Raw genomic sequence first — 15,136 nt, 5'->3', positions numbered from 1 at the left:
TGAGTACATGGCTGGTATGATCCAGCAGTTCGAACTGAACCGCCAATTCATGGAAAATATGATGGCTCAGTTTCCTCGCCCCAATATGGACTAGCAACCAACCCCAGTAACTCTGCAGGATTTCATGCGCCTCAATCCAACCGTGTACCGCAGCTCAACTCAGCCTCTAGATGCTGATGACTGGCTCCGTGACATCACCTATGAGATGGAGTCTGCCGATGTAGCCCCTGCCAGCTATGTCAACTTTGCTTCCTTCTTTCTGAAGGGACCCGCAGCTCAATGGTGGGACAGCCACAGGCGTACTCTGCCAGCTGGAACAATCATCACCTGGCCAGACTTCCAAGCTGCTTTCCGTGCCCGCTTCATTCCTCAGGGAGTCATGGACCGGAAGAAGCGTGAGTTCCGCAACCTCACCCAAGGCAACAAAACTGTTGAAGCTTATCAACGGGAGTTTCTGGACTTGTCCCGCTATGCTGAAGAAGACATTGCAACTGATGCTCGCAGACAGGAGAAGTTCCGTGATGGACTACAAGCTGACATCAAGCTCGCACTTCTAGTGCATGACTTCGCCGATTTCGCCACCTTGGTGAATAAGGCCATCAATGTCGAGACTGGTCTGCAGGAATACCAGAGCTCTCAGAGGCGCAACCGTGACACGGGCTCATCTTCGGGCCCGCCCTCGCAGAAGCGAAAGATATGGATCCCGAACAGCATGTACCGTCCAAATGCACCTGCTCCAAGGAAATCTTATGCTGCACCGTGTCTGCCTCCTCCACCACCTAGGCAGTCAAAGCTACCAGCTCCCCCACCTGGGGCTCCTGTTCCCACTCCCGATAATGGTCTGTGCTACAAGTGTGGTCAACCGGGTCACTTTGCCAGGAACTGCTATCAGAATCAGAACCAGAAACAACTGGCCCTTCCAGCAGCTGGCCGTGGTAACAACCAGCCCCGCAACAACAATGCTAAGTCTTATGGTCGTGCTCATGCCAACCACGTTGATCTCAACGAAGCTCAAGACCAGCCTGCTACTGTGATGGGTACACTCCTCGTAAATTCAGTACCAGCATCCGTTTTATTTGATACAGGTGCATCACATTCATTCATGTTAGAAGATTTTGCATTCATGCATGGCATTAGAAGCGAAGACATGAATGCTTCACTATTAGTACACACCCCTGCGGGCCAATGTCGAACCTCCATGATTTGCAACGACGTCCCCGTTGAAATCGAAGGACTGGAATTTCTTGTCTCTCCCATCGTACTGAAGTCTTGTAGCATCGATCTCATTCTGGGAATGAATTGGTTAAAAGCGCATAATGCTTCAATCGTTTGCACCACTAAGACCGTCCATCTGCTACACCCTTCAGATGAGATAGTTACTTACCAAGCCCATCTGGTGCAAAATGCCGAGGCAAGGCTCTATGCATTGAATGCATGAACGCTGCACCACTCGAGGGCATTGAAAACATTCCCGTCGTGCGTGAATTCCTCGACGTCTTTCCTGAAGAACTTCCAGGGATTCCCCCTGCTAGAGCTGTCGAATTCATCATCGACTTGAAACCAGGCACCACTCCTATAGCCAAGCGACCCTACAAGATGCCGCCGCATGAACTCCTTGAGCTTAAGGAGGAAATCGACAATTCTCTTCGCAAAGGATTCATTCGCCCAAGTTGCTCTCCTTGGGGAGCACCTTCTCTCTTTGTCAAGAAGAAGGATGGGACTAACCGATTGGTTCAAGACTACCACCCTATAAACCAAGCTACCATTCAGAATAAATACCCTCTTCCTCGGATCAATGATCTGTATGATCAACTGGCGGGTTCATTAGTGTTCTCTAAGCTCGACTTGAGGTTGGGTTACCACCAGATCCGTGTTCGCGAAGAGGATATCCCAAAGACCACCTTCGTGACTCGATATGGTTCATACGAGTACACCGTCATGTCTTTCGGTTTAACCAATGCTCCAGCCACCTTCTCTCGTCTGATGAACTATATATTCATGGATTACCTCGACAAATTCGTTGTGGTTTATCTGGATGATATCCTGGTATTTTTTCCAAGAACGAAGAAGAACATGCTGAACATCTTCGACTTGTGCTGGAAAAGCTACGAGAGCATCAACTATATGCCAAGTTCTCCAAATGTGAATTCTGGCTACCGGAAGTAACCTATCTTGGGCATGTCATCTCTAAGGATGGTATTGCCGTCAACCCTGAACGAGTCCAGGCTATCCTTGATTGGACTCCTCCCAAGAACGTTAAGCAAGTCAGAAGTTTTCTCGGTCTCGCCAGCTATTGCCGTCGATTCGTCGAGAACTTCTCCAAGATCGCCAGGCCTCTGACTAACCTGTTGCATAAGGGCGTCAAGTTCCAATGGACAGACAAATGTCAGGAAAGTTTCCAGGCACTCAAAGACAAGTTGACTTCTGCCCCAGTTCTAGCTCCACCTGATACTAAGAAGGACTTCGTCATTTACTGCGCCGCTTCCCGTCAAGGATTAGGCTGTGTCCTAATGCAAGACCGCAAAGTGATTGCTTCTGCCTCTCGGCAATTGCGCCCTCACGAAGAGAACTACCCAATTCACGACCTCGAACTTGCTGCTGTCATTCATGCGCTGAAGCAGTGGCGACATTACCTTCTCGGTAATCGTTGCGAGATCTTCACTGACCACCAAAGTCTGAAGTATCTGTTTACTCAGCCAGACCTGAACCTCCGTCAGCAGAGATGGATGGAGCTTATTGCAGACTTTGACTTGGGTATTTCCTATACGCCAGGCAAGGCTAATGTAATGGCTGATCTTGAGCCGCAAGTCTGACTGCAACCACCTCCAGGTTCACAAAGTTCAGCCCTCGCTTGTTGAAGAATTCAGGAAGCTGAACCTCCATATTGTTCCTCCGGGTGCACTCGCTCCCCCTCCTAAGGAGTTTGGCAAGGTGAACCTCCACGTTGTTACCCAGGGTTCCCTCAATACCCTAGTTGCTAAACCAGATCTCGTGGATAGCATCAAAAGGCTACAGAAGTATGACTCTGAAGCCCACAAGATTAAGCGCTACCTCGCAGAAGGAAAGCCCTCATTCTTCACTATTGCTGAAGATGGCACCTTATACTTCAAGGGCCGCCTAGTGGTGCCATGTGCAGAGAAAAACCAGGATATGACACAGGAAGTTATGAAAGAAGCTCATGATACGCCTCTATGTATCCATCCTGGTAGTACAAAGATGTACCAAGACATCCGTCAGAGATTCTGGTGGTCTAATATGAAGCAAGACATTGCTCGTTATGTTGCTGAGTGTGACGTTTGCCGTCGTATCAAAGCAGAACATCAAAGGCCTGCTGGAACTCTGCAACCTATCTCTATTCCTGAATGGAAATGGGACCATGTTGAGATGGACTTCGTCACTGGATTTCCCAAATCACAGAAAGGTAATGATGCTATTCTTGTCGTCATTGACCGGCTTTCCAAAGTTGCACATTTTCTGGCGGTCAAAGAAACGATCACTGCTAGCCAGCTGGCAACGCTCTATATGTCCAGGATTGTTTCACTCCACGGTATTCCATTGGTTATCAGTTCAGACCGTGGCAGCTTATTCACTTCAAGATTCTGGGCAAGTTTCCAAGAAGCCATGGGAACTCATCTGTCATTCAGTACTGCGTTTCATCCTCAGTCGCAAGGGCAAGTTGAACGCGTCAACCAAGTTCTCGAAGATATGCTTCGAGCTTGTGTTATTTCCTTCGGCAAGAAATGGGAGGAATCTCTCCCGTATGCTGAGTTCTCTTATAATAATAGCTATCAAGCTAGTCTGAAGATGGCCCCCTTCGAAGTGTTATATGGACGAAAGTGCCGAACCCCTCTGAACTGGTCAGAAACTGGGGAACGTCCACTCTTCGGTCCGGATATTATTCAACATGCCGAAGAACAAGTCCGCATTATTCGCGAGAATCTCAAGACTGCTCAGTCACGTCAGAAGAGTCAGTATGACCGTCATCATAAAGACATGGTCTATCAACCTGGCGAAAAGGCTTATCTTCGAGTCACACCAATGAAGGGTGCTCACCGCTTCGGAATCAAGGGCAAACTAGCTCCTCGATATATTGGCCATTCACTATTCTCGAAAGGCGTGGAAAAGTGGCATACCAACTGGAGCTTCCGCCGAACCTTTCTCAGGTTCACGATGTGTTCCATGTGTCACAGCTCCGCCGTTGCTTCAAGGACCCAATCCGAGCAGTGGATCATGAAGTGCTCGAATTGCAGCAAGACCTCTCCTATAAGGAGCATCCGGTCCGCATTCTCGACCAAGCTGAACGCCGCACACGTCATAAGGCGATCAAGTTCCTCAAAGTCCAGTGGTCGCACCATTCTGAGGAGGAAGCCACTTGGGAACGCGAGGATCGCCTGCGTGATGAATACCCTGCACTGTTTCCTTCTACCTCCTAAATCTCGGGACGAGATTTCTTGTAGTGGAGGAGTTTTGTAACGCCCAGATAATCAAGCTACAGTAATCCCACGCTAATGGTGCCACGTCACCACAGTTACTGTTGCTAATCTACCGTTAGGTCAAACCGTTTCAAAATTCAAATTCAAAATTAAAGTCAACGATAAAAGTTTTTCAAAATTTAAAACAAAAATGTTCAGGAGGTGCCATATTTTGCATAAGTAAATATGGTGTAGTAAACACATTTTTATAAAATGCCTAAATAATTTAAATTGAATTAAAACAGAAAAGAAAATAAGTAAAAGAAAGAATGTAAAAAAAGAGAGAAAACCCTCCCCCCCACTGGGCCGACTGGCCCAGCTGGCCACCAGGCCGCCCGACCGGCCCACCCCTGCCTCAACCATCGGGCCGGCCCACCCCGCGCCCCCACTCCCTTATCCCCCCCACTCCCCAGGGTCCCGAAACCCTAACCCACCACTCTTCCCCCACGTCGTTCCCCTCCTTCCCCCTGATCCAGATCGGTCCGGGGCTCGCTCGCACGCGCGCGCCTCGGGCCCGACGACCCCGCCGCCTGGACCTCGCCGGCGCCTCTTCCCCACCGGCCTGCTTCCTCCTCCCCCGCCGGCCTGCTTCCCCCACCTCAACGGCCTGCCTCCTCGTCGCCCGGTCATCGCCGTCAACCGCCTCGCGCCCCGCTGTCAATCCCCCTATGGCCCCAGTGAGCCCCGCCTCGCTCCCTCCCTCTCCCTCGTGCGCTCGCGCTCGTCGCCGCGGTCCCCGCCGATCTCGCCCGCGGTTGACGCGCTCCGGCCGCGTCCGATGCGCGCTCACCGCGCCGTGCCCGCGCCCGCACCTCGCCCCGTTCTGCCCCGTTGCGCACACCCGCACCTGGCCGCCGGCCCGCGCCCCCGCGGCCCCCTCCTTCGCTCTGGCCGCGGAGGCCTGCGCCCGTCGTGGCCTCACCCCGGCCGCCCCCTGTCCCGTCGCTGCGGCCTCCTTCCCCCACGCGCAGGCGACGCCCCACGCCCATGGCCACCTCTGGCGCTCCGGCGCACGCGCCCTGCTCCTCCCCTTCTGCCCTGCCGTGGCCTCGCCGCTGCCACGCCGGCGAACCCCCCCTTGCCGTGGCCCCGGCTGGCCGCGTCCAGGTCCAACGCCCGCGCTCGCCCGCGCGGCGACAGAGCCCGACCGCGCGCTCGTGCGCGCCCACGGCCGCACGCGCGCCCGCTCGCCCGTGCGCCCGTGCCCACTATGGCCGAGCCCGGACAAGTCCGGTGCCCAAAGGGCCCGGGCGGACATGTCCGCCCCTGGCCTATGACAAACGGGGCCCAGCCCCAGAACGAAATAAAAAAAGGAAATGAAAAAAATAAAATAAAAATAAATAATAAAAATAATTAATTAATTAATTAAGATAATTAATTAACTTATTTAATCATGTTAATATTAATTAATTAAGATTAATTAAACTAATAACTAATTAACCTAATTAACTACTGATAATTAACTAACAGTCACTGACAGGTGGGACCCACCTGTCGGGTTGACCAGGTCAACGGTCAACGTTGACTGCTGACGTCAGCATGACATCATGCTGATGTCATAAATCCAAATTTCGAATTAAATTAAATAATTAATTAAATTCCAGAAATTAATAAATTCTTTTGAAAATCATATCTTTTAATCCGTAACCCGGATGGAAATACTTTGTACATGAAGGTTGCTCAGAACGACGAGACGAATCTGGATACGCAGTCCGTTCGTCCGCCACACCTCCCTAACCTGTCGAACTCACAACTTTCCCCCTCTGGTCCGTCTGTCCGAAAACGCGAAACATCGGGAATACTTTCCCGGATGTTTCCCCCTTTGCCGGTACCACCAACTGTCGCGTTAGGACACACCTCGCACTGCTCATTGTCATGTCACGCATCGTCATGCTTATGTTTGCATTGTATTTACTGTTTCTTCCCCCCTCTTCTCTCCGGTAGACTACGAGACCGACGCTGCTGCTGCCCAGTTCGACTACGGAGTTGACGACCCCTCCTACTTGCCAGAGCAACCAGGCAAGCCCCCCCTTGATCACCAGATATCGCCTATTCTTCTCTATACTGCTTGCATTAGAGTAGTGTAGCATGTTACTGCTTTCCGATATCCTATCCTGATGCATAGCCTATCCTTGCTACTACTGTTGTTACCTTTACCTGCAATCCTACATGCTTAGTATAGGATGCTAGTTTTCCATCAGTGGCCCTACATTCTTGTCCGTCTGCTGTGCTATACTATCGGGCCGTGATCACCTGGGCGGTGATCACGGGTATATACTTATATACTAAATACATGACAAATGTGATGACTAAAGTCGGGTCGGCTCGTAGGAGTACCCGCAAGTGGATCTTTGTGGCGGAGCGACAGGGCAGGTTGAGACCGCCTAGGTGAGAGGTGGGCCTGGCCCTGGTCGACGTTCGCGGATACTTAACACGCTTAACGAGATCTTGGTATTTGATCTGAGTCTGGCCATTTGGTCTATACGCACTAGCCATCTACGCGGGAGTAGTTATGGGTATCCCGGCGTTGTGGTATCAGCCGAAGCTCTTTTTGACGTCAGCGACGGAGCGGCGCGCGCCGGATTGGACTGGAACGCCACTAGGCTAGGTCTGCTTCCGGCCGCCCTCGCAACGTGCAGGTGTGCAATGGGCGATGGGCCCAGACCCCTGCGCGCATAGGATTTAGACCGGCGTGTTGACCTCTCGGTTGAGCCTAGGTGGGGCCGCGACGTGTTGATCTTCCGAGGCCGGGCATGACCCAGAAAAGTGTGTCCGGCCAAATGGGATCGAGCGTGTTGGGTTATGTGGTGCACCCCTGCAGGGAAGTTAATCTATTCGAATAGCCGTGATCTTCGGTAACAGGACGACCCGGAGTTGTACCTTGACCTTATGACAATTAGAACCGGATACTGAATAAAATACACCCTTCCAAGTGCCAGATACAACCCGGTGATCGCTCTCTAACGGGGCGACGAGGAGGGGATCGCCGGGTAGGATTTATGCTATGCGATGCTACTTGGAGGACTTCAATCTACTCTCTTCTACATGCTGCAAGATGGAGATGGCCAGAAGCGTAGTCTTCGACAGGATTAGCTATCCCCCTCCTATTCTGGCATTCTGCAGTTCAGTCCACTGATATGCCCCTTTACACATATACCCATGCATATGTAGTGTAGCTCCTTGCTTGCGAGTACTTTGGATGAGTACTCACGGTTGCCTTTCTCCCTCTTTTCCCCCCTTTCCTTTCTACCTGGTTGCCGCAACCAGATGCTGGAGCCCAGGAGCCGGACGCCACCGTCGACGACGACTCCTACGACACTGGAGGTGCCTACTACTACGTGCAGGCCGCTGACGACGACCAGGAGTAGTTAGGAGGATCCCAGGCAGGAGGCCTGCGCCTCGTTCGATTTGTATCCCAGTTTGTGCTAGCCTTCTTAAGGAAAACTTGTTTAGCTTGTGTCTGTACTCAGATATTGATGCTTCCGCTGACTCGTCTATGATCGAGCACTTGTATTCGAGCCCTCGAGGCCCCTGGCTTGTATTATGATGCTTGTATGACTTATTTATGTTTTAGAGTTGTGTTGTGATATCTTCCCGTGAGTCCCTGATCTTGATCATACACATTTGCGTGCATGATTAGTGTACGGTCAAATCGGGGGCGTCACATGGTTCCTCCTTCACCATTCCTGATACGGCTCTGTCATGCAACACCTCAAGTGTGAACCTCGAGGGTGGTTCCTCTTATGTTCATCTTGATGATTACATCGAGTGGAATCCACCGGGGGTGATTCCTCGGGTTTTCCCCTTGATGTCTGGATACACGGTTACCTTGACTTTACTTGAGACCGTTGTGAAAGCCGGGTGGGCCTGGAGAGCACCCATGCGATGTCATGGTGGCGGTTGGCTGTTTAGCGGTATCACCCAGGAGGGGTGATAGCTCCGGACTTGTCCCGACAGCCGTCACTACTTTAATTGTTAATGCACTAACAGGTTTGGGTATTTGTTCTGAATTGGCCTCTGGCCTTTACGCACCAACCACCACGCGAGAATAGTTATGTGCCTTGACGTCGCAGTATCAGCCGAAGCTTTGTCAGACGTCCAGTTCAGCATTGCGGCACGGCTGGGCCGGCACCATCCTGTAGCGGTGGAGCCGGGATCCGCCCTGCACGCAACGACCTGGAGTGCAACGGGCGATGGGCCCAGACCCTGGAGTGCTTAGGATGTAGACCGGTGGGGTCCTCTTTGCTGAGCCCAGGTAGGGCTACGACGTGTTGATCTTCAGAGGCCGGGCATTGACCCAGAAAAGTGTGTCCGGCCAGAGTAATCAAGCGTGTTGGAAAACATGGTGCACGCCTGCAGGGAAGATGTTTATTCGAATACCGTGTCCACGGAAATGGACGTTCAGACTTGTATCCTGATCTTATACAACTAGAAATGGATACTTGAGATATGTGAAGGATATGTGGCTTCGAGATTGCTTTCTCGCAGGGAGTCGAGGAAGGATCTCTGGGCATTAATACTACAACATGCTTGTTAATTATAAACTGCTATTCTTTACTCTTCTACATGCTGCAAGACACTTGGAGCTGCTTGAAGATGCTAGTCTTTGATAGGCTAGGCCTTCCCCCCTATTCTGGCTTTCTGCAGTTCAGTCCACAGACACAACCCTTCCATTTGATACCAATGCATACTTAGTTTAGATCTCATGCTTGCGAGTACTTTGGATGAGTACTCACGGTTGCTTTGCTCCCCCCTTTTCCCTCCATCTTTCTTCTTTCTGGTTGTTGCAACCAGATGGTGGACCCAGGAGCCAGATGCCATCCCAGTCGACTACTACTACCACCCCGAGGGTGCCTACTACTACGTGGAGCCCGCCGACGACTAGGAGTAGTTAGGAGGTCCCAGGCAGGAGGCCTTGCCTCTTCGATCGTTGATGTTTGTGATAGCCTTCTTAAGGAAAAACTCATTTAACTTATGTCTGTACTCAGATATTGTTGCTTCCGCTGACTCGCTTATGTATCGAGCTATGTATTCGAGCCCTCGAGGCCCCTGGCTTGTAATATGAAGCTTGTGTGGATTTTATTTGTGTCTAGAGTTGTGTTGTGATATCTTCCCGTGAGTCCCTGGTCTTGATCGTACACGTTTGCGTGTATGATTCGTGTACGATTGAATCGGGGGCGTTGCAATGTATTACGGTGGGTGAACAAATTACTGCCGAGCAATTGATAGAAACGCGCATAGTTATGAGAATATCTAAGGCAATGATCATGAATATAGGCATCACGTCCGTGTCAAGTAGATCGAAATGATTCTGCATCTACTACTATTACATCAAATAGATCTCCAAGAACATCGAGGAGAACTTTGTATTGAGAATCAAAGAGAGAGAAGAAGCCATCTAGCTAATAACTATGGACCCGAATGTCTGTGGTAAACTACTCACGCTTCATCGGAGAGGCAATGGTGTTGATGTAGAAGCCCTCCGTGATCGATTCCCCCTCCGGCAGATCGCCGGAAAAGGCCCCAAGATGGGATCTCACGGGTACAGAAGGTTACAGCGGTGGAAAAGTTGTTTCGTGGCTCTCTCTAATCGATCTAGGGTATAAGAGTATATATAGGCAAAAGAAGTACGTCGGTGGAGCTACGAGGGGCCCACGAAGGTGGGGGGCGCGCCCTCCTGCCTCATGGCCACCTCGTGGCGTTCCAGGCTTCAACTCCAAGTCTTCTGGTTTGCTTTCGGTCCAAGAAAGATCATCGCAAAGGTTTCATTCCGTTTGAACTCCGTTTGGTATTCCTTTTCTACGAAACTCTAAAATAGGTAAAAAAACAGAAACTGGCACTAGGCCTCAGGTTAATAGTTTAGTCCCAAAAATAATATAAAAGAGCATATTAAAGCCCATTAAACACTACTAGGAAAAGGCTAATTAGTGGCGCACCTGTTTTTGCCATTAATGGCGCACTACAGGTGCGCCACTATTATCACGCCATTAGTAACAAAATAGTAATGGCGCACCTCTGGTGCGCCACTATTATCCCAGATAGTAATGGCGCACCTATAGTGCGCCATTACTATGCCTATCTGGTGCGCCATTACTATAGTAATGGCGCACCACATAGAAGTGCGCCATTACTAACAATTTTTTTTCAATTTTTTTTTTCAGAATTTTTTTTTCAATTTTTTTTAAAAAAAAGTTTCAATTTTTTCGTTTTTCTTAATCTCGGGTCACTATGGCTTAATCTCAGGTCTATATGCTTAATCTCAAGTCAAATCGCACTCCGTTGTCAAACTTCCCGGAAGGTGACCCATCCTCACACTACTCCAGCCCGAGCACGCTTAAAGCACCAGCTCACTTCACAGACACTTGTTGATATATCTATCATATCAATCCTATTAAACCTTGTTGATGTCTAGGACTTTGTTCATGTTCATGAGTGTGATGAAATTTTGAAAAAATATTTCAAACTTCCCGGTCATATTACGTATCATATTTTGAAAAAAAATTCCAATTTTCTTTTGAAACCAATTGTTTTTCTGTTACTAGTGGCGCACCTAGCAAATGGTGCGCCACTAGTAAGTTTGAATTTTTTTTTCATTTTTCCCCCTCTAGATCTTAAAAGCCCCGTATCTTTCGTTCTGTTAGGTTTTTGGGGATTTTGAAGATGTTGAACAGGGTTCCCCGGTTCAATTCGTATGTAACTTTCCGAGTAGATGATTTTTCATATACAAAACTTTTTAATCCGAGTTCGAATGCAAAAGTTATGCCCATTTTACTAAATTCTAGAGAGATTTTGCAAATAAAGTCGAAATTCGTATTTGTAAATTTTCCCAACAACTAGACCACATATCACATGGGAAACTTATTTTATTTTATTTTTTGACATTTCCATCATTTTCTTTTATTTTATTTTAAACTTAAAAGGTGGTCCGGGGGGGTTGCATTTAGCTAGTAATGGCGCACTATCCCATGGTGCGCCACTACTAACAATTTTTTTATTTTTTTCAAAACTACTAATGGCGCATGGTGGGTGTGGTGCGCCATTACTATGTCAACTAGTAATGGCGCACTATCCCCTGGTGCGCCACTGCTAACAATTTTTTTTTCAAAACTACTAATGGCGCACCACACACCAAGTGCTCCATTAGTAATATGTCAATAATGGCGCACCTGTATCTGGTGCGCCACTGCTATATAGCAGTGGCGCACCACATACATGGTGCACCATTAATGTCCATATCAGCTATAGCCCTTTTCCTAGTAGTGAAACATCCAAAACAGATAATATAATAGTATGGAACAATAAAAAATTATAGATACATTGGAGACGTATCATAGCCTTGAACTTAGCCGCGAGCCTCTTGAAAGGGTTCCGGATCAGAGGCTGGCTGCTCCACGCCGCCCGGACCACTTCCTGGAAGCCCTCCAGCCTAGTCTAGAATGATTCGAAGTGGAAATGCCTGCCACGCTTCAAGTTTGCCTCCAGCACAAGATGCAGTGGGCAATAATCCGAGATGTTAGTGATGAGCGTTGACAGGAAGGAAGTAGGGTACAGAGCCTCCCAGTCCACGGAGACGAGAGCTCGCTCCAGTTTCTTGAGCGTTGGTTCCATCCTCTCATTCGACCAAGTGTACCTCCTACCGTTGATGTAGAGCTCGTGCATGTCCAGATCTGTGATGTACCTTCTAAACCGCCCCATCATCTGCCTGTTGATCCGATTGTTGCTTTTATCGGATGGGTCCGCGATCAAGTTGAAATCTCTAGCGACCATCCAGGGACCTGTTGGGGAACGTAGTAATTTCAAAAAAATTCCTACGCACACGCAAGCTCATGGTGATGCATAGCAACGAGAGGGGAGAGTGTCGTCCACGTACCCTCGTAGACCGTTAAGCGGAAGCATTAGAACAACGCGGTTGATGTAGTCGTACGTCTTCACGATTGACCGATCCTCAGTACGGAACGTACGGTACCTCCGCGTTCAGCACACGTTCAGCTCGGTGACGTCCCGCGAACTCACGATCCAGTAGAGCTCGAGGGAGAGTTTCGTCAGCATGACGGTGTGGTGACGATGTTGATGAAGCTACCGACGCAGGGCTTCACCTAAGCACCGCTACGATATGACCGAGGTGGATTATGGTGGAGGGGGGCACCGCACACGGCTAAAAGATCAATGATCAATTGTTGTGTCTATGGGGTGCCCCTGCCCCCGTATATAAAGGAGCTAGGGGGAGGCGGCTGGCCAGGAGGAGGGCGCGCCAAGGGGGGGAGTCCTACTCCCACCGGGAGTAGGACTCCTCCTTTCCTAGTAGGAGTAGGAGAAGGGGGAAGGGAAGGAGAGAGGAGGAAGGGAAGGGGGCGCCCCCCCCCCCCCCTGAGGGAGTCCTGGACTAAGGGGTCCTTGGGCATCCAGCCTGTTATCCATGGGCCGGACTGATGGGCTGTGAAGACATGAAGGCCGAAGACTGTACCCGTGTCCGGATTGGACTCTCCTTGGCGTGGAAGGCAAGCTTGGCGACCAACTATGAAGATTCCTTCTTATGTAACCGACTCTATGTAACCCTAGATCCCTCCGGTGCCTATATAAACCGGGGGGGGGCGTAGTCCGGAGGGGATCGGGATAACCATAGTACAGGCTAGACTTCTAGGGTTTAGCCATTACGATCTCGTGGTAGATCAACTCTTGTAATACTCATATTCATCAAGATCAATCAAGCAGGAAGTAGGGTATTACCTCCATAGAGAGGGCCCGAACCTGGGTAAACATCGTGTCTCCCGCCTCCTGTTACCATCGATCCTAGACGCACAGTTCGGGACCCCCTACCCGAGATCCGCCGGTTTTGACACCAACATTGGTGCTTTCATTGAGAGTTCCACTGTGTCGTCAACAAAAGGTTCGATGGCCCCTTCAATCGTCCATAGTGGCGCTGTCCAAGGAGAAACCTTCCTCCCGGGACAGATTTTTGCATTCGGCGGCTTCGTACTGCGGGCCAACTCGCTTGGCCATCTGGAGCAGATCGATAGCTACGCCCCTGGCCATCAGGTCAGATTTGGAAGCTTGAACTACGTCGCGGATATCCGTGGAGACTTGATCTTCAATTGATTCGAGACCGCGGCAATCGCTCCCCCTCGCTCCGTTGAACATGACTTAAATCTGTCATCGGATCAGATTCAGGAGATGGTTCCTGTAACTGCTACGGCCGTAGGTCCGGAGCAGATTGCACCATCCGAAACCATGGAGTCCGCGGCGTTGGAGCCGCACACGAACTCGACACCCTGCAATATTTGCGTCAACGGAACTTCGGACTCATCTCCGGCTATAAGTTCCGGACCATGTACACCTGCGGACACCGAGCTAGATCGGTTATCGATCTTCGAATTCAGCGCCGCAGACGTTTTTCACCACTCACCTTTGGACGATGTGCTGAACTCTTTAAAGAATTTGTCCTTAGAGAAGGACTCACAGCTGAACTATGTTCGGTTCGAGCTAGAGGCTTATGATGGGGAGTTTCGCTTCCCACCCGCCACCCACTTCATAGCCATTGTCGAGGACTCAACCGACATGCCTGCTTCTGGCTCCAAAGACATTGACGGTATAGACGACGATGCCGATAAGGAGCAAGGCCAAGACCCGCCAGTCATCAGGCGTGGGACGGCCACCCCTTCATATGACGTGTGCATGATCGATACACTTCAAAAGCCTCGCGACAATGACAAGAGAGATCCAGTTAAAACTCCTGAGACACAGTCGAAGTTCCGGCGCCCCAAACGCCGCCCCTAGTCACGCCATAGTAACAATGGCACTGGAGAAAATAGTACTCCAGACGGCGCCGAAAGCAATGAAGACCCTGTGGGAGCAATATCCGAGCGGGAGGAATAGGAAAACGGGCAAGCCAGCCCCGATGAACAGGCCTCGCCCAGCAACGGTTCGGAGGATGACAACTACCTTCCGCTCTCCGAAGATGAGGTAAGCCTCGGCGACGAAGACTTCATCGTACCCGAAGAGCCCCTCGAGCAGGAGCACTTCAAGTGCAGGCTGAAAGCTACGGCAAGGAGCCTGAAAAAGAAGCAGCAGCAGCTTCAAGCTGACCAAGACCTACTCAACGACAGATGGACCGAAGTCCTGGTCGCCGAAGAATATGGCCTTAGTGGCCTAGCAAAAAGCTACCCAAAGCACAGATTGCTATACCAGTCCGATGACGGGGCGTTGGAGCCCATACCATCGTCACATAATGCGGCAGGTCGCCGACAACTCTGTCCGGATAAAGAGACAACCCAAGCCGAACACCAGACCACCCCACCTCGCTGTAAAGGCAAGAACAACGCAGGTCACGATTACCCAGACGACCTGCAGAGGGACTTGGACAATAGAGCAGGACACACAAGACCAATCTACGGATCACGAAAGCATGCTTCGACACGCGACGATAGCTACCTATTCGGACTTATCAAACCTCGCCACGCCCGAGCCGAAAACCGCAAAGGGACTCCTTCGGAGTTATGTCGCAGTGTGGCCCAACATAGAGGCGCCGCACACCCGCTTTGCTTCACTGATGAAGTAATGGATCATGAATTCCCCGAAGGATTCAAACCCGTCAATATTGAATCATACGACGGGACAACCGATCCCGCCGTATGGATAGAAGATTTCATCCTCCACATCCATATGGC

This window comes from Aegilops tauschii, chromosome 3 (genome assembly GCF_002575655.3).
Source record: "Aegilops tauschii subsp. strangulata cultivar AL8/78 chromosome 3, Aet v6.0, whole genome shotgun sequence".
Classification (NCBI taxonomy): domain Eukaryota; kingdom Viridiplantae; phylum Streptophyta; class Magnoliopsida; order Poales; family Poaceae; genus Aegilops; species Aegilops tauschii.
The sequence above is the reverse complement of the archived record's forward strand: the minus strand, read 5'-3'. Positions refer to the sequence as shown.